Source organism: Panthera tigris, chromosome B2 (assembly GCF_018350195.1).
Source record: "Panthera tigris isolate Pti1 chromosome B2, P.tigris_Pti1_mat1.1, whole genome shotgun sequence".
In the NCBI taxonomy this organism is placed as follows: domain Eukaryota; kingdom Metazoa; phylum Chordata; class Mammalia; order Carnivora; family Felidae; genus Panthera; species Panthera tigris.
Genome location: NC_056664.1, coordinates 72,052,233 through 72,071,136, shown reverse-complemented (window position 1 = coordinate 72,071,136; position 18,904 = coordinate 72,052,233). Strand labels below are relative to the sequence as shown.

General features: G+C 36.6%; 1 pseudogene; it reads right to left on the bottom strand.

Annotated features, from left to right (window-relative positions):
- Window positions 1-10,736: 10,736 nt before the first annotated feature.
- Window positions 10,737-11,136, bottom strand: LOC107180367 (annotated as a pseudogene).
- Window positions 11,137-18,904: the final 7,768 nt, after the last annotated feature.

The window sequence follows — 18,904 nt, the reverse complement described above, 5'->3', positions numbered from 1 at the left end:
AGACTATGAGCTAAATTACAACCCTACATTATATTTGAACATGAAGATGCCACACCAAAATTTGATAAGCCACCTACTCTCACGTAAAATAAAAGCTGGTTTAAGTTATCGATGTAATTATTAAGCAACCATGTATTGGTAGTTGTTTGTTTTAGGAAAAGTGTATTTGAGCTTTAAAATCTCTAACCTAATGCTGGGAGAAAGTGAACATGGCAATTCTAAGAAGAATTTTTTCTCAAAATATTGAAAGCAATCTTTTTATATAAAGTTTTGAAAAGTATTTACTATTTTGAAAAGTATTTACTATTGAGAAAATAACTAGGCAAATATTAGTGCAAATATTATTTAAATATAAAAAATTCACATTCAATTCATAGATTCAGACTCAGAAATATTTTATTTTCAACAAAATGGCATAAAATATAAGGAAAAGATAATAATTTAAACTTTTTAAAATTCTGTAAATATTGATACACAGAAAAATATGCTACTGTGGACATTTATCATTTTGGATTGCCCAGATATTCACGTATTTGAGGGAATCCCGAACTGATTGAAGAAGCCAAAGTTTAAGATATTCCCTTTCTCAGCTCCTTAGCTTGATAAGTCAGATACTCAAACTTAGGACTTTACTCTGCTACAAGTGACTAACAGCGATGACACAGTCTGCATTATTTGTAGTGCCTGGTGCTGAATTAAAAGTCCTATGCCATAATGGTGAGTTTCCCTGGGGAGAAGGATCTAGAGGTGGTTGCAGTCTGTGGCCATTGTTGGTGGCACCAGTATTGGGATCACAGCCTACTCCTATGGCCATATTCTTGGTGGGTTTTGAGCCCTTTTGTTTCTGGTCACTTTCCAAGTCTAGTTCTTCAGGGTTCCCATCAATTTTGTGAACTACTCAGCAAATATTATTCTAAGAAAATGTTCATGCATTTTAACTGGCCTTGGCCATGAGATATATATGACCACATAACCCAAATTGTATTAAGTTAGGCAAAAGCCTTTGGATGGGGTAGAAGAAGTTGTAAGCAAAAAAATAAAAAAATAAAATAAAATTTGTAATTTGACTGGGACCGCCAAAGCAGTGGGCTGTGGTGAATACCTGTCATCTTGGAAGCCCAGCAAGCAACACATTTTCTATCTGATGTTGATCGTAAAACAAATGGGAATCAGGCATCATCTCCCAATATGGAAGCCAGGAAGACTTTTTTCAGATCCCAGACAACCAGTACATAGGCTCAGCCAATCAGTTACTTCCAGCTAGAACTTGGAATATGGAGGTCATAACCCAAAGCCTCAGAAATGTCATAGATTACTCATTATGAGTTTGGCAGAGTTGAAAGTATATGCACAGGGCAGCAAGTATCCAGGAATAGCAGAGCTGAGTCATGGAAGCTGCTCTTCAGTGAAACAGCACAACTGGTGATGTCCTGAACATTGCTATGGAATTATCTTGAGTCCTACTGTTCTCCCTTGGGGCCTGCCCATTTTCCAAGCCCAGTGCTCCAGTGTCCTATTGCTTTCATGAGCTACCCAATTTACTTTCAACAAAATTCCATCTTATTTAAACTGCTGCTTTTACTGCTGTCAACCAAATTCCCTAATTGTTGAAAAGCCAAAGACCCAAAACTCCAAAACTTAGCAAGTATTTTTTTCATAAATGTCAAGTTTGTGGATATTAGAGGCAACATAAAATATTATAGAGTTAACAGTTTTGCAGTCAGACAGTCCAAGGTTAGAATCTCTCGCCTTACCCTTCCTAGATGTACGTACTCATCTCCCCTAATCACAGTGACCTTTTTTTTTTAACTTTTGTCCCATGCTTGCCCTTTACTTTTTGTCAAATCACTTATCCATCACTGAGTTCTTCCCTCCTTCTATTCCTTCCACCTGTGGTTGCACCTCCCTCTCTTCATCCCCTAGTTATCCCTAACTCATTCTCTAGCTTTCAGTTCAATGTCCACTTCTTAGGAAAAGTTCTGTGACTTTCCCAGTCAAGGGCCAACTATCTGTTCATCGATTAATTTGTAGCACTGAATTCCTCTTCTGCACAGAGATTAACTTTCATTCATTTAACAAGCACCTAATATATGCCAAACACTATTCTTCTGGAGGTATAGTGGTAAAATAATTAAGAACTTATCTTCCACATATCACACATTCCAGAGGATGATAGACAACAAATAACAAAACAAATTTCATCCAGGAATAAATAATATAGACTATTACAAAGGAAATGAGATTGAGTTAACAGATATTTCGTGGGAATAGTCAGCAAATACTTGTCTAAGAAGTGACATTTGAGCTAAAACATGAATAATACAGAGAAATAAGGGAAGTCCTAAGGGAATTGCATTTCAGGAAAGGGAAATAAGGAGACCCTGAGGCAGGAATGAGCCTGGCAAGTTCAAGGATCTCAAAGAAGCCCAGTGTAACTGGAGCATAGTGAACAAGGAAAATAGTTTGAGCTAAAGTCAGAAAAAGAAAATTTAAACCACCACTGTTCAACAGAAACATAATGTGAGCCAAAAAATTTCAGCCACATTTGAAATTTTAAATGTCCTAGTCATCACATTTTTGTATTTTATTTTTGAGAGAGAGAGAGAGAGAGAGAGAGAGTGATAAAGAGAGAGAGAGAGACTGTCAGTGTGGAGCCCAACAAGGGGCTCAAGCACACAAACCATGAGATCACGACCTGAGCCGAAGTTGGATGCTAAGCCACCGTGGCGCCCCTTTAGACATCGACATTTTTAAAAAGTAATAAGAAGCAGATAAAATTCATATTAGTACTATATTTCCACTATAATTCCAATACATTAACTTTTAGTCCATAACCACTGTATGAAAATTATCAATAACATATTTTACATTCTTATTTCCTAAGATTTTAAATCTCTTGTAGATTTCATATATATAACACATTTCCTTTTTGACTAGACTTAATCCAAGTGCTCCAAAGTCACACGTGGCTAGAAGCTACCATATTGGATAGTACACTAGATCAAGTTGGTCTTCTAAGTCATTGTAAGGTTTCCAATTTAGTATAAATAGAGTGAGAACCTATCAGGTGGTTTTCAATAGGATAGTATAATGTGAATGGTCTGCTGATAAGTGATGGATTCTTTTTTTTCTAACATTCAAACATTATAAAAAATATGCTAGAAAATTATTTGGTGTGATATATATTTTTGCCCCAAAATGTAAATATTGTACTAGTTATTAGGAGTAACAAAATATATATATGGAAACCAACCAATTCTTACCACCTGACCACTGTCCTTCTGGGTCCAATTCACCCTCACCTCTTATCTGGATCACAAATGTTCCTCCCTTCTCCTCTTGCCTCTCAGTCATCTTTCCTAACTGGCAGCCAGAATGATCTTATTAAAATCTAAACCAAATCATAAAACTCTCAGTGGCTCCTGGTCTCCCTCCCTACATGTCCCACTAAGGGCCCACATGCTATGGCCTCCCGTTGCATCTGTGACTTCACCTGATGCTAGTTGTTGCCTTGATCCCTCTTCTTCAACCTCTCTAGCCTTCTTGATGTTTGGAGAACACACCAGGCACCTTCGCGCCTCAGGACCTTGCCCTTGTTCTTCTCTCTTTCCCTAGAAATAGGACTCTTACCCTCACCTCCTTCTGTTCTTTGTTCAAATACCATTTTCAGTGGAGCCTTACCAACCACCTTATTTAAAAGTGCACTCATACACCCCACCCCTCTTCATATAACCCTCCTGCTTTGACTTTCCCTATAGCACTTATTATCATATAGCATCTTTAATTGTTTTTACTTACTTTTGTTTGTTTATAGACTTCTTCATAATAAGATAAGCTCACTGAGGCAAGGGATATTTGCAGGTCTTTTTATCTGTATATCCTCAGTGCTTGCAAAATTATCTGGTACATAGACATACTCAAAATATATGTAATAAGCTATGATTTCACCAATGTCCATCATCCCCACTGTATGCTAAGCCTCTAGGAAGAAAGGACCATGTCCCCTTTTGCTTACAATTGTATCTCCAGGCACTAGTGCCCAATAAATATATACTTATTTTATAGAAATTCAAAAAATAAATAAATAAATGAATGAAGTACCCTCATTCCCCCTTATCAGATAATATCACAAAGAAAGGAATAGTTCTTTCATGATAGTTGAGCAGAATGATAATACAATTTGTAAAAAGGAACTTAAATAGACTTTAAGTTATCACACCTCAAAGGCGGGGGTGGCCTGTTTATATGGGCTATTTATTACTTTAGTTGGAAAGGAATAAAAAGGGTCTGAAAATTTTAAGCTGTGTTCCCTTTATTTTTCTCCAATTATGACAGCCCTACTTCAAGTATATGAAAATGAACATCATAACATCAATCACCACCATTCACCTTTGGTGAAAGGAATTTAAGAAAGAGACATGAGAACACCTCAAGTGAAAATGCTCAAGTAGCTATTAACCATTCCTATCTAGATAAGTAAACGTATTTTTCTTTGTAAAACTGGAGATATCTCTATAGTTTCTTGATTTATGGCATTTTGTCACATAATGAATTTTTCAGGAGAACTGAAAACAATCAGAGAATTAATAATGTGCCCTGCTTCTCTGCCAATGTCAATAGGACATGCATGCTGGGTAATTTTTTCCAAGTCTGAGAAGACATTTGCACTTTTCCACTCACACTGTCCTTTGCTTTCAGCTAATGGTCCACATTAGCAAGGAGGTGGGCTGAGGTTAAGGGTGTGAGGATGACTAAATAAACTGGCCCACACAGGAACTGAATCCACAAACGTGACTTCATTCATATGGTGCTTTTAATCAACTGAATTAAGCAACCACAGTTAATTAAAGACCCAAACCTCTCTAACACTCACACACCTCTAACCTACAAATCAATCCATTCATTGTCTCCCTGCACCCCTGAAACACTTTTTCATTTAGGGATGGGCTTAATTAACAGTCAATACATAAAACAGCCATTAAAAATTGCATTACATAGTTTTTTTCCTTATTGTTCCACTCTGCAGAATAAGAGTATGCTAAAAAAATTATTGCCTTCCAAAACTGACAATTTCATGAACAATAGGAACATCAGAATTAACACAAATGGTAACATGATCTGATTGGCTTAAAGAAGCAACATAGTGTAATAGTTAGAAGGCAACCTGCATTTCAGACCCTTGAGGGTTCAACTCCCGGCCCTGACTCTCCCTGCTGTGTGACCTGAGGGCAACTAGGCTTTTCTCAGCCATAATTTCCTTACCTAACAGAATGGAGTAATGATATTACTATGAGAATTAAATGGCCTGATGGACGTTAAGTGCCTGGCATATAGCAACCATTCAATGCACTTTATTATTATAGACTCATTGCTCTGGTAGCTGTTGTAAAGAGAGATTAAATAAATCCAGAATGGAGGAAGGGGAAATAGCAAGAGGGATGTTACAAATCCGGTCTCCCAAACAGATTTGTGAGACGCTGAGGAGACAGAATCCATAGTTCTCTGACACGTCGTGAGCGGTTGAGGAGCAGTGAGGTAGTGAAATGCAGGGAAGGGTGACTGAGAAAGGACAGTTTAAAGTGGCTTTCACCAAGAGGTCATTCTACAGAGTTCCAGAAGGAGAGGTTATAAAGCCAGCAAAATTATATGAAGGTTGTGTGAAGTATCGTTTTTATGCTAAAATCTACTTTTCCCAACCTCTGGGCTCTGAATCCCTGGGAGCTAGACTTACCATAAGAGATATGTAAACCCATATGAACTCCAAACTACCATTTTAAATAAAATACATACTATTCCCCTCATATATTTTACCGCTATTTTTCTCATTTGTGTCAAAGCTGTAGCAATTAATAAATTACAATTTCTCATGCAGACATTTCTGAAAAGTAACTTGCAACTTATTGTCATTTTTTTCATTGTTTTAATTGTCAAATACCATGTCATGTGTTGGTAAATGGACCAGAATATAATTATCTTTTTATTTTCTTTAAGAATAGTCTTTGTTCTTAGAAATAATGGTAATTATTCATACCTAGTTCTTGGTAACCACTTTTCAACTTCAATAACTTGTTCTGATTATTTGAGGCTCAATAAATACAACCATAGTGGAGAGGAATTGAGAGGGAAGTCATGGAATATTCTGCTGTATCCAAACAATGTCATACTTGTTTGGTAATTGGTTTTCTTTGCATCAATTATTTCAGGCACCGTGACTGTTCCCATAAATATTTGTACACAGCTGGACATAATTCTGCAGTGCTTATTTCCCTGTTAAAACCTCTGCTCAACCCAAAGGACTTCCAACAAGTACTTGAGTGGAGATTCCTCCAGGTAATTGCAATAGAATCTGTATTGCCCTGTGAAAAGACTTAGCTTGATGGGTTAGGAGAAAAATAACATTAATCTAAAAACAGAGGGAAATGCTAAATAGAGAGATGAGTTGCAAAGACTGCCTGCCTGCCATTTTGACACACCCAAGACATTAGTCATTGGATCTGCATTTTCAGTTAGGTTGTCCATAGCAAAGAAAAGTGAGTGTTATCCAAGTCAGTAAGGATATGGAGAAATAATTGCTACCGGCTCATCTTTCACCACCAACCCATTTCACAGCCTACTTAATAGTCTCCAAAAGAGAAACTGAATAAGAACAAATATTCAACAATTGTTTGAGTAGGATGACAATTTTTCTTGTTTTATTTTGTTCCTGGAAACCAGAACAAGAGTATTTCTAGCCTAGTTAAGTCAATTAGAATGTGCATTCCCCTTCCCTACCTACCCCGTTGCTGCCACCACCACCACCACCACCACCTACACACACACACACCCCACACACAACACAACACAACACACAGACTTTTTTGTTTGCAAATATTTTTGTGGAGTTTAATATTTGAAAGAACTTTTTATCACATGGTATTCATCGTCAACTCAACAGCTGTGCTTTTGAAAACCAAGGACAACAGTTATGGATTTTTGTTCTTGGTGAAAATAGCAGAGGTGAATTTGAGACCAAATCCAACTACTCCACCAGAGGTCTAAGAGGCTCCAAATTTAGGAGAAATTTTAGAGAACTAAGACTCAGAAAGCCAGGCCTAAATCCAGCTCAGCTACAGCTGAGACCTAACCTAACCCAGTTGCTTTGGTAATCTGGACCTCTGATTACTGGCACAAAATGAGGGTCAAACACTGGATGATGTCTATAGCCTCTTGCAGCTGTTGAATTCATTGTTTCACTGAGCTGCCTGTCCATTCATTCAAGGTCCTGAATTTCGTATTTTCCCAGGCAGGAGACAGCCAGGCTCAACACCGGTCTGGTCCTAAGAAACTGCCTAGGCCTTACCTAAGGAATACAAGTTTAGTTCCTTTCTGCATTTGTCTTATCCTGTGATGAAAACCTAATTCAAACATTTATTTTGCCAAAGAAGCGTGTCTGAAAAATACATGTGAAAATATAAGTAAGATTAGGCTATGTAACAGGCTGTATCAAAACTCCTAGCTGACTCAATCAAACCAGTAAAGTACCTGAAATATTTATTGGAAGGAAAACTGAAATAAATGACCCATGCAGTCAAAAAAGTTAGTTGGAAAGGTTAAAACAGACCAGTAATTACCAAAATGTGTTCCATAAGATGTTAAATGTGTCTCTGCTTTTAAAAAGGGAGAAAGAGAAGTGGTTATTGTGGTCAAATTTGTTTGGGACTAGATGGGTTAAATGAGTTAAGTAGATTTTTTTTTTCTACAGGACCTCTGAATATGGTATGAAGTTTTTCCCAAACTCACTGACCATGGAATCTTTCTCTCCCAGAACATCTCATAAGATCACTGTAAAAGACACTAAGATAAATAAGGGAAAAAATATATTGAGAAAACATGTTAATCTGTTTTCTGATATTCATTAATGAAATTGACATATGATCTTTAAGAGACACATCCAAAGTTGATATCTACTCGAGATTTTTTTAAGCTAGGAATAAAATCATTTGTTTCAAACGGACATTTGTCAAATGTCTAGATGATTCTCAAAATCCCTACTATTATATTCCAGGACAAATACGCTATGTGTACATTTAGAAAGTGGGCTTTGATATTTAAGGACTGAAGAGCTGAATAGAAATAGGAGAAAAATGATTTTTAAAGTGATCTATGTTTGTCTTCCATGGAATTTTTTCCATCTTTTTAAAAAGAAGTTCTTTGGCCAATTCTGGCATCTCTCGGGAAATTACAAGCCAGGGTAAACCAGGAGCCTGCTATAACACTTCATTCTTATGCATCATTTAAAAGGCATGTACGCTTCGTGTGATTCCAATAACACTAGGCATACTGAGAACGGGGGTTATGTTAGGACCCCATAAATAATGCTTCATCTCGTCACTTAGGTTTGACAAACAAAGAAACCTTGTGGAAGAGAGAAGTTACATTTTAGAATAAGGTGTCCTACTTTGTGAATAAGTTGAAGACTTCAAGCCTACAACCACAAAGATGAGTAAGTCGATAAAACGACACTCTCACTTTAAAAAGAAGTTGAGACTGATTTTTTTTTTTTTTTGCAGAACTGATGGTTGAGAGGATTGTCCACGATCCATAAGAGTATAAAGTACTACTATAAAAATGAAAGAGTCCTCCCAACCAAAGGAAAACGCTGAAAGTTAGTATAATAAAGAGATTATATTCAGACATTCAGGGAAAGTAAGTGCATCAGTTTAAGCCTATCCAATATTCAACTGTGTCTGGTAGGGCTCTGAGGTGAGCGTCACTGGGAGCATTACATAGGAGACCAAAATCCTCTTGGGTAAAACTTAAAAAAAAAAAAAAAAAAGAAAGAAAGGAATGAGGCACACATCTTTGGTTCAAGGATGATGCGCCAGAATCAAAGAGAAGATAAAACTGTAAGTATAGCACAATATCAGTCACTCATTCCCCTGGCCTCAGAACTCGCAGACTAAGGGCTAAGCACCAGAACATGGGAGCATCCACTAAAGGGCAGGTAAAAACAAGAACACCGCAGACAGATACAGAGTACATAAGGCAACTGCAGAATTTGGGCTAGTCTTACCCCCCACAGTAGGAGATATGGATGGCTGATGCCACGACAGATTCTTCAACACACTCAGCAACAGGCACTGGCAGCTTGGGCATCAGACACCGTTACTTCTAGAATCATCTCCATAGAGTGGCACAGGCAGAAAAGCTGTTACTTTTCTTAACAGAAGGCAGTAGACAGAATATATGGAGTCAGGGTAAAAGAGAAAGAAAATAGAACATAGGATGCTATTTGGTAGTTAAAAAAATAAATTCACTGATTGTAGATGACACACATCTTTAAGAATGCTATAACTAGTAGACACGGAAGGGTGGTCTAGAGTTCTCACACAGTGAAACTGGAGCTGGGTCAAAGAAATACCAGCTTGCAACAATCATAACATTCTATTTTTATCCCCATGCTGGTGAAGCCTGAGAATTAAGAATTACATAAGAAAGAATTGCATAATATTGAAACTGCTTGTATTGGAAGAGTCCTGGCTGGCTGTGGTAGTCTTTGTAAACAATGGAAAATCTCCTTTAATTGAATTGGCTTCAGTCTGGTCCATTGTGAGAGGTTGTGAATTTGATAACCTACTAAGGTCATCTCCCTAACCACCACAAATGTCCTAATGAATACTGCATTTTTTTACCTTACTCCCAAAGATCAGAACACTTTGGCTTCATCCTAGTTAAGTTTTGTCATTTCCAAGCTACATATTCTAGGCTGTTATTAAAAAAAGCATTATGATCATAGCCATAATGATATACCTGAATATTTTTAATAACAAAAAATAATTTTTATAAAGACAGCTCTATTTTTATAGCATGCTAAGCATTTCAAAGTTCCTCCATTTGATCACATTATCCTATAAGAAGAGGTAAGATATTTGGCAGATAAGGAAACAAATCTGTTGAATTGGCCAAGGACAAGCAATTACTGAATGATAAAATTGGGTTGAGAACGAACATCGCTGGACTGCTAGCCCAAGCCAACTCACTGAACCATACCAGACCGCCTCCTCTCCAGCACCTTCTCCCAATCTTTGAGTCAATTCGACAAGCTCAAATGTTATTCATACCCACTAGACCAAAACAATCTAAAACAATGAGCTTCATTAAGCTGTATTACCAAGAAGCATTAGGCAGTGAAATCTCCCTAAGGATTTACATTCTTTTAAAGTCAAAGATGCTGTTTTTCTTTGAGTTTTCAAACTTTGCTTTATTAGTGTCTTTAACAAAATGAATGCCAACATCAGTTTATTTGTTTCTCTCCAAATGTTCTTACAAAACATTCAGTGGTGTGTTCTTCTCAAGCTGTAATGCTGTTCTTTCCACGAGTTGCACAACCCAACTACCCAGCCAGAAGACAGACAAGGTATCCCCCATAGAGGTCCAGTTAGCCTGCCAGTTTATGCCTCCAGCTCAAGGAATGACCACATTGTAATAAAAATTAATTCACCAAAGGATAGAAATAGACAGTAAGGGGAAAAAAGACTTTCACAATAGTTAGAATGTTTGTTCCTCCCTTGACGAGGCAAATATAAAGGTTATTTCTGTTGTTGACCAGTCAATACAGACACACACAGGCACACACACATAAACATATCCAGTCTACCCCTCATAAAAATAATCTCATTAGTCTCAGTCAGGGGAAGTTCCACATGACTTTTTCTTTCCCAAGGTTTATTGAAGATATTGCAGCACAGCAGAAAGATTCAAACAATTCCACGTGGTGTTTTAAAATTCATCCCAATTGTAGGCTGAGTGACCTGCAGATTGGACAGACTCTGTCAAAGTCCAAGAGCTTCTACAATTCCTTAGTGTCAGGAATGATCTCCTGATCCAAGCCTATGACCTCAGGAGCATATTCTCTCTCCTTTGTCTCTCCTTCTCCTCCAGCTTGATGCAGATAATCTCTCACCAGGCCTCTCTGAATCTGCTCCATCAGATTGTGACACAGCCTGCTATCTGGTTGTGGAGCTTCTTGCCGGGAATAATGGTGATCGACCCACACAGAGCCTTGTTGGTATGGAAGTTGTTGCCCAGGAGAGTGGAGTACTTCTCAGTGATGACCTGGGCCACCTTCTTCAAGGTTTTGATGCAAACACAGCCCATGTTGTTGGGTCCCCGGTAAAAGAGCTCCATATGACTTGTCTTTGGAGATCAATTCAAATAACTCAATCTGATATAATTCTACCTACAGTCAATAGTCAAGAATTACAAGAACGATAAAGATGTTCACCATGACATGATATCTGGAAATTTCCAAAGTTTGTGTTACGTTTTGTTAGTGTAAGAGTTTATACATTCCCAACACAAAAGAAACTACATGAATGATATTATTTATAATTATCTTCTCTTAAAAAATGAAATGTACTGTAATGCTTCCTTTTCCTTTTGATATTCTTCAACAGGTGAATAAAATGATTCATATTAAACTCATATTAGCTTTGCATTATCACAGATTTTTCTTCTTTTTTGCTTTTTCACCCCTGTGGCTGTACTTTAATATAACTTCATTAAATTCAAGGGACAATTTGGGAAATAAGATCTTATACATTCAAAGAGTCCTCATATTGAATTTATCCAAAGAATGCAAGTAATGACATTCTTAAAGCTTCACCATGGATACTGTAAACCACACACAAGTCTTTGGTCTTCTTCATGATTATACTTGACAGAATTATCTAAACTGAAACATCCAGGATAACGAGAAACTCTTTTGATCTATAATGTTTTAAAATATATTTTGTTTGGGAATATAGGCATATATCATACATAGTATATATGCACTACACACACACACACACACACACACACACACACAAATATAAAAGATTCTTTTCAGAGGAACTTTCTTTTTGTTATTTCTTGATCATATAAAAAATACAATTTTATTTTGAATTAATAAAACCATTAGAGTATGTGTCAAAATCTCTCGAAATGTTTGCGATAATACAAAACAGCAGAAATTCATTAATATCATTTTCCTAACAGCTAAAATCTAACTTTTTATTCATTCAAACTCTCTTTGTCTTTGTTCCTGAGCTACCTAGATAGAGTTTTGGGTTTGTTTGTTTTTTTCTTTTTTGAAGGCCTAAAATTTTAGTCCTGGTTTTTCACCCAGTAGCTTTTGAGATTTTCACGGGACTCAAGATTGAAGAATTTGTGCACACAGAATGTCTTAGAACTGACTTCACAGGCATGTGGTGATTATACAACAGAATTTCTGCCTAGGGACTAGGGGGGATATATATTAAAAATATAGCCTAGCTCTTGACAGCAACTACAGTAGAAGGGCTGCAAGCAGAAACAGGAACACTTAAATATCTCTTTTGCTCCCTCTGCTGGTTGGTTTCATAAAATGAGGAATGGGTGCTTTGATCTCTTTCCAGAAATGTTGATGCATTTTCATTTTATCAGACTTTCAAAATTTGGGTGTCAAGACTTGTGTATTTGGTTTGTTATGAGTGAGTTTTTGAGTTTTTTATCTTCCAAATTATAAATGGATATGAAATATTAGATAAAGATACCATGAAAATGGAAGTTCCATTAGCTAAACAGACCAGAGGTTATTAAGCATGGTACAAAAGGGAATATATGACAGCCTCAGATTAATATAAAATGACCTCAAAGAGGGTAAAAACACATATGTAAAATTACTTAAAAATAAGGTAGACTGTAATTAAAAACTAAACTCTATAATACTGACTACATGTTGTAGACTTCAGAGAGGGGGAACATTTCAAAAATAGGAGATAGGAGTTGCATGAAGACTTAAAAATGAGTGATACAGAACACAAGCTAGAAAGTGATAGGAGTGGTTGTTGAGGGAGCAAGATGTACTATCATCAATAATATGATCTTTGACTTTTCCACCCAAGAACAACCTTCTTCCTATACATACTATTTTGTAAACAATAGCAATAGCAACGACAGCACTCTCGTTACTGGCATTAAGAAAATATCTACATTCCAAATTAAAACATGGGCATCCTTTCCTCAAAAGTGAATACCCATAATCATTCAGTCACCATAGCCATCTGGGAGGGATATTCAGTCTTTCTCTATTCCATTCAGTCACAAAGCCAGTTTTGATATACTGCTACCAGTGGATCAAACAATAAAGTTAATTCCCAATTATATACTCTCTATAAAAATACTAGAGGATGACTAGAAAGAAGATACACTTAAGACTATTGAAGGGTCCTTCCTCACCAAGACAAATCTTTCCTTTCACTTGAGGAACTCTGATGCTATTATCTGATTCAGGTTAGGCAAGTGTGACGGGGACTGCCACTGCCAAACCCAGAGGGTTTTTAAGTAGGACCTTAGGGAGATATCAACAATTGCAGTTCTAGAATCCCCAGGATCAATGAGCTACCTCCAAAGTTTTCTGTGTGTCTAACTATTAGTATCACTCTCATCCCGCTGATTATTATGGGAACCACACCACCTTACTTTCAGTTGAGTGTTGCTCTTTGGCCTCAGTCAACACGGAATGCCAATGCACATAGTAGTACCATCCCAGAATACAGATGATAGTCATTGCAGTCTTTTTCAAGAACGCTGCACTCCCCTCCCTAGTGAATTCCTTAATGTCTAATGAAGAATGTATTTCTTTTTTATTATTATTATTAATGTTTTCAGGAATAGAATTTAATGATTCACCACTTACATATAACACCCAGTACTCATGCCAACAAGTGTCCTCCTTAATGCCCCTTGCCCATTTAGCCCATTCCCCACCCAACACCTCTCCAGCAACCCTCAGTTTGTTCTCTTATGGTTTGTCTCCCTCTCTGTTTTTATATTATTTCGCTTCCCTTCCCTTATGTTCATTTGTTTTGCATCTTAAATTCCACATATGAGTGAAATAATATATTTGTCTTTCTCTGACTCACTTCGCTTAACATAATGCATTCTAGCTCCATTCACGCTGTTGCAAATGCCAACATTTCATTCTCTTCAATTACCAAGTAGTATTCCATGGTATGTATGCATGTATATATACATACACACACATACATCTTCTTTATCCATTCATCTGTTCATGGACACTTGGACTCTTTTCATACCTTGGTTATTGTTGATAGTGCTACTATAAACATTGGGGTGCATGTGCCCCTTCAAAACAGCACTCTTGTATCCCATGGATGGATACCTAGTAGTGCAATTTCTGGGTCATAACTAGTTCTATTTCTAATTTTTTGAAGAACCTCCATACTGTTTTCCAGAGTGGCTTCACCAGTTTGCATTCCCACCAACAGTGCAAGAGGGTTCCTCTTTCTCCGCATTCTCGCCAACATCTGTTGTTGTCAGGGTTGTCAATTTTAGCCACTCTGACAGGTGTGAGGTGGCATGTCATTGTGGTTTTGATTTGTATTTCCCTGATGATGAGTGATGTTGAGCGTCTTTTCATATGTCTTTTAGCCACCTGGATGTCTTCTTCGGAAAAGTGTCTATTCACGTCTTTTCCCCATTTCTTCACTGGATTATTTTTTTTGAGTGTTGATTTTGATAAGTTCTTTATAGATTTTAGATACTAACCCTTTATCTGATATGTCATTTGCAAATATCTTTTCCCATTCCATTGGCTGCCGTTTAGTTTAGCTGATTGTTTCCTTTACTGTGTTATATCCTCTTGAGGAACAAAGCTGGGAGATACCAAATCTCCCTAAATTCTTCAGATTTATCTTTCTATGAGATACGATCTCTGGCATTTTAACTTCATTTGGCACATTCCATTGATGAGTCCAGGTTTGAGGCAATGAGGCAAATAATCAGAACCATTTCTAGGTGTTCAAGTTAGTACGTTGAATCTACCTATTTACTTCTACATTTATTGGCGCATCTATTCATACATTCAACAAATATCCAGTATTCACTAAGTGTCTGACAATATCTTAGGCACTGGAAATACAGCATGAATAGAGCAAACAAAACTTCTTGGCTTCCTGGAGTCTACATCTGATAGGAAGAGGGAAGACAATAAACAAATATGTTAAAGTATATAGTGCATTGGAAGATGATTAGCACAGTAGAAAGAAACAGAGCAGGTTAAAGAAAGTTGGGAGCACTTTAGTGGGGATCAGATTAAGCAACTCTGAGAGAATGACACTGAGTAAAGTGAAGAAGTAAGTGATGCAAATAGCCAAGGGAAGAGCATGACAGGCAGAGAGCATAGCAAATGCAAAGCCTCAGGCTTATGTAAGGTCAGCAGGGATGCCAGCGGCGCCAGAACAGAGTGAGCAAGTGGGAGAACTATTGTTACATTATATTTTAGATAAACTCAGTTTCAGAAATAGAAGAGAGTACAAGTCCCAGTTTCCTCCCTCTCAAAACTCAGTTTCAGATTTGTTAATAAAGTGTGCTAAGACTTATTTTATATTAGTAAATACTTCATAGCAACCAGCTTATCACCAGTTTTCTAAAATATCTGGGTTAAATTAACAAGAGTAATTCAAAGCTGTTCTTTCCAACTTAGTCAACTCGTAACAAGTTTATCAATTGTCTATTATGACTCTCTCTAGTCATCACAAGCTATGAGGGAATTATCACCATGAGCCGAGTATTACAAAGTAGGAATATAATGCTAAGATTTAAGCACCATGATCAAAGATAATTAAAGTTTCTTTTCAAATAAAGCAAAGAGCTCATTAAAAAGCCTGGCAATATCTTCTAACATGTCAGTAAACATATATATTTTTTATAGTCTGGCTTTTCTATTTTTAATTGGCATGCTTTAAGAAAAACATCTAAGTCATAGCTTTTGAATGGGGAAATTAATTATTGATTGGCCTCTAGGCAAATAACTTAATTAAAGCTATATGCTGAGTGCCTGGTTAGTTTAAAAAATTGAATATAGAAATTCATTTCTTGTTTGAAAAATATGTGGTTAACCTCAGTTCTTAAAATAGATTATATTTTGTGGAAACAATAGGTTCTAACATGCAATAAACATTCATTAATAGTCAATAATATCAATATCTCCATTTTTACATAGCAATGCCTCATTGAATAAACCAGAGCTGCAACCTCTTGTTAATGGATGATGTGACAGAGAAATGACTTTTTCTATAAAGGTTTTCCAAAGGTAATCTGCTGATCTAGAACTAATTATTTATAGAGAGAAATTAAGTAAATCAAGATGGAAATGACAGAAATTCTTAAACCCCATTTCAGTGGTAAAGTTAATTTTCACTTTATTAGTTGAATCTAGTGTATGTTTGCTATGTACCTATCCCTAGCACTGCATCAAATTATTTACAAACATAATCTGATGTCACCATCATAACAGGCAGATATTATTATCCCCGTTTTACAGATGAGGAAACTAAGGGTCCAAGTTAGATGGACCTTCCTGAAATCATATATATAGAACCCTCCAATCCTACGTGACCACACCCCAAGCTGACCCTGTCATTCTCTCTGACTCCTAGCACCAGGAGCATTTCCTTAAATGCCTTTATTATTTTCCCTTATCACCTTCCTACAACATTTCCTACATTTTTTTTTCAGGTTACCATTGATTAAGAAATCCATTCACAGGGTGCCTGGGTGGCTCAGTTGGTTGAACGTCCAACTCTTGATTTCAGCTCAGGTCATGATCCCAAGGTCATGGGATTGAGTCCCATGTTGAGCTTTGTGCTGAGCATGAGCATGGAGCCTGCTTAAGACTCTCTCTCTCTCTCTCTCTCTCTCTCTCTCTCTCTGTCCCTCCCCCTCACTCACTAGCACTCACTTGTGCTCTCTCTCTCTCTCTTTCTCTCTAAAAACAAAAAGAAAGAAATAAAAAAAGAAATACATTTGGGGCACCTGGATAGCTCAGTCAGTTAAGCATCCGACTTTCAGCTCAGGTCATGATCTCACAGTTCGTGACTTGGAGCCCTGCACTGGGCTCTGTGCTGACAGCTCAGAGCCTGGAGCCTGTTTCAGATTCTGTTGTCTCCCTCTCTCTCTCTGCCCCTCCCCTGCTCATGCTCTGTCTCTCTCTCTCTCAAAAATAAATAATAAACATTAAAATAATTTTAAAAAAAGAAATACATTCACAACAAGAAAATACTCTGTTATCTTGTAAGCATCAAATTGGCCTATACTACATTAAGAAATATAACAAATGAACAATTGCACAGTCATTTTTCACAGTCAAGATTTAAACAGTGAAATTTTCTTCATAGTTGTGTTCGTTTTTAACAGAACATAAAAGCATATCGAGATTCATGCAGGTATGGGGGAAGCAATCTTTTGCTTCAAATACTAAAGAAAACTCTTGTATATATATGTTCATGTACAAAACTTCATGAAACATAATATTAATGTTTTGGATTAATATAATTACAACTAGTGCTATTCTTGAGAAGAATATCTGTTTCTTAGTCTTAAAGTATTATTACTGTTATTTGGAAATATTATTATTAAAATTTAGACATAATTTAGTCATATGTTTTCAAGTTTTAGATAACTAAGTAACTTCCAAATAATATTTATATTGATTAATTATTTTTAAAAGGCCCACCTTAATTAGCAAGCCCTTAATGGAAAATATAGATACATTAAATAATTTCAAACTTCCCAAATCTTAGAACTATAATTTCACACAGTCCTATAATTTTCTCATATCCCAAGGAAAACTGTTCTGGTAACCTCATCTCATTCCAGCAAAATTCTATCACTAAAAAATACACCTCTATAAAAGACAATCCACACGAAAACAGTTCTATTCCTTTTACACATGGAAATCAGTTTCTCTCCAAAAACAAAACCAAATGGAAAACCACTTTTTGGTAAAAAAATATATAATAATAATAATAATAATAATAATAATAATAATAATACAGTTTTAAAAACTTGGTCAAATATTTTAATCTTTACATTAAATGCTTTCCATTATCTATTTGTGAAATCTTTAACCAGATCCCAGAATAGGACTTGCCTCCTGGTTTAATTATCCTGTTTAGAATCTTCAAATTTCCCTCTTTGATGAATATAAGAGGTACAAAATTAAGGGCAGAGGTCTCTGAGTTTCCTCATAGAGGTTTATCAGTCTCCTTTGGCTCTGTCTGTAAAGGACTCAGGACGAAAATAGACTAAACTGATAAATAAGGAAAAGGCACCTTGGGGCCACCAGCTGCACATGAGCCAGGATTAGACAGGTGCTAAAAAGCAAGCTCACCATTGTGTTCACAACAATGTCTCATATGTATCCAGCACTGCATACATTTCCTCTTTTAAGCTTCCTAAGAAGTCTAAATATAAAGCAAAGCAAACATTTCCATCCCCATTTCCCCATGAGGAAAATGAGGCTCACAGTGATTTGAGTGACTTGCCTGATGTTACCAGCAGTACCAAGGCTTGAAACCAGGTCTCTAATTCCTTGTAGACTCCATGTCACTGCACTAGATGCCTTCTACGAAGGAATAAACCAAAAGATAAGCAGTTACATCATATAATCCTTTTCCTAGCTGAGTAAAAGTATTTTACTCCACAGAGGCATGTGTCCAGGTGACAGTGATGGCTAAATTACCACTAATATTATAGAGCTACTAGAAGAAGGAGGCTATGAAGGGAGGGACAGTAAAACCTTACATGAAATACTGAAGGTTTGGTATTGGCTGCATACTCAAGATACAATTGTGATGTCTTCATGATGAATTGATGGTTTTATGACTATAAAACATTCAGTTTCATCTATGATCTGTCTTCATGTATTTGTTTTGAAATATATATTGTTTGGTGGTAATACAGTCACATCAGGTTTCTGTTAACATGTGTAGTTATGTTATGTTATGTTATGTTATGTTATGTTATGTTATGTTAACATGGTGTATTTTTTTCCATCCTTTACTTTCAATTTAGCTGTGTCCTTATATTTAAGATGTGT